At 40.6% G+C, this 2,500-nt stretch overlaps 1 protein-coding gene across 2 annotated transcripts in view; it reads right to left on the bottom strand.

Annotated features, from left to right (window-relative positions):
* The window catches only part of LOC307257131 (lysophosphatidylserine lipase ABHD12-like), a 20,986-nt gene that overhangs the window by 10,503 nt on the left and 7,983 nt on the right, over positions 1-2,500 (bottom strand). The window lies entirely within an intron of this gene.

Below are 2,500 nucleotides of genomic sequence, written 5' to 3'. Positions count from 1 at the left end.
TGGGCCGCAGGGTGGTATTGCAACATGATAACGACCCCAAACACACCTCCAAGATGACCACTGGCTTGCTAAAGAAGCTGAGGGTAAAGGTTATGGACTGGCCAACCATGTCCCCAGACCTAAACCCTATTGAGCATCTTTGGGGGTTCTTAAAACAGGAGATGGAGGAGCGCAAGGTCTCCAATATCCACCAGCTCCGTGATGTCGTCATGAATGAGGGGAAGAGAGTTCCGGTGGCAACCTGTGAAGCTCTGGTGAACTCCATGCCCAAGAGGGTTAAGGCAGTGCTGGAAAATAATGGTGGCCACCCAAAATATTGACACTTTGGGCCCAATTTGGACATTTTAACTCAGGGGTGTACTCACTTTTGTAACCGACAGTTTAGACATTAATGTCTGTGTGTCGAGTTATTTTGAGGGGACAGTAAATTTACACTGTTATATAAGCTGTACACTGACTACTTTATATTGTATCAAAGTGTCATTTATTCAGTGTTGTCCCATGAAAAGATATAATGAAATATTTGAAGAAATGTGAGGGGTGTACTCACTTTTGTGATATACTGTAGTTTTTATTACTGCATTTGATCTGGTCGTACACCCAGTCCGATTTTCGGTTCACGCGTGCATGCTCTATGGTCACATATCCATATTGGTCACAGATTTCAGTGTGGCGCAGGAACGCGATTTGAAAAGCCTATCCCTCCAGGTGAGGGAAGGGGAGCGGGAGACCAGATCCCAATTCACCAGATGTGGGACAAAGACTACGTTTGTGCGGGACAATGCGGGACAAAGTGCAGTTTTTTTTAGCAAAATAAACTCGTGTCACCACCGGTAATAATGCCAGAGACACGGCTTTCTATATTAAAAAACACTATCTTTAGATCAGCGCGCAGCAGTTAAAGGCCTACTTCACCGGTGGGAATATGAAGGTGTATTGAATTCTGAGATCCTATGTAGTATAAATGTGCAAAAAAAATTTAATTGGTTCATCCTAGCCTGAGAAAAGGCAGAAAGAGTGTTTTTTTTTTTGTTTTTTTTAAACTTACTTTGTAAATATTACTGTGATGTCACAGTAAAAGACATCACAGTAATATTTACAAAGTAAGTTTTTTTTTAACCTTATATTTCTCTTTCTGTGATGTCACGAGAAAGAGAAATATAGGGTTAAAAAAAACACTCTTTCTGCCTTTTCTCAGGCTAGGATGAACCAATTTAAAAAAAAAATTGCACATTTATACTACATACTGCTGTCTCCTCTCCTATCGGATAAATGCCAGATTATAAAACACGCATTTAAAAAGGGGGGCTCACTTTCAATAATGTAATGGAAATGCGATCTGGTCACCCTAGAAGGGGAGCGGGAGCCTTGTTTGAGACAGTTGTTTGTCGTCATAATGACTGATAACGGGGCTGAACCATCAAAGAAAAAAAATAAAATGCAATGAAGAAAAGCTAAAAGGGAGAGTGATAGGCGGGCGGGAGGGCGTTGCCAAGCAACGTATACACAATTTCACGCAGCGAACCTAGACTGCAGTGTTTACTCCTAAATGAATGAGCGGTAGCCTACTAAAACAAAGTTTACTTTGCCTCACCAGCGTCATCAGATGACCATTATTCATCTGAAATAGTCTTTATTTACAACAACATAAACACATTACCTCATCGTGATCCATAGACTACTAACTAACTGCCATCTCACGGACACGGACTCGTTCAGCTCCGTGAGAGGTGACAATGCATCAACTAATTGCAATCAGGTGTGTGTGGCACTTACTGGCATTAGTTGATGCTGTGTCACCCATAGACTCACAGAGCCGAAAAGAGTCCGGTGCCCTCACACTTTGCTTTCAACACACGGACACGCACCATATTGCTTCCTGATTATTTGAATCTTGCACTCCCTGCACGAGCTAGAAAATAGCTTCACGACAGGTGGCGTCGTAAAAATACTACCGCTTTTGTTCAAAGGTGTCGCCAACGTGCCGACTTACTCGTTGTAACTTTAAGTGAGTGGGAGACTGAGATAGATAGATAGATAGATAGATAGATAGATAGATAGATAGATAGATAGATAGATAGATAGATAGATAGATAGATAGATAGATAGATAGATAGATAGATAGATAGATAGATAGATAGATAGATAGATAGATAGATAGATAGATAGATAGATAGATAGATAGATAGATAGATAGATAGAGATAGATAGATAGATAGATAGATAGATAGATAGATAAATAGTGTATGTGTGTGTGTGTAGGGGGGGCAGAAGGGCAGAGGTCACATGACTCGAGCTGTCAATCACTTTTTGTCCTTGAACACTCAGGTTTCACTCAGATCATTAAATATTAATTTCAGACTCAAACCATCTGAGCACACACACACACACACACACACACACACACACACACACACACACACACACACACACACAGTAATATCTAAACAGGTCCTTATAGTCTGTAAATTTTTTTATATATATCCACTCCCATACTACA

This window comes from Ammodytes marinus (assembly GCF_949987685.1).
Source record: "Ammodytes marinus genome assembly, chromosome: 11".
Taxonomy (NCBI): Eukaryota; Metazoa; Chordata; class Actinopteri; order Uranoscopiformes; family Ammodytidae; genus Ammodytes; species Ammodytes marinus.
Note: the sequence above shows the minus strand (reverse complement) of the source record. Positions and strands in the feature narration are given on the sequence as shown.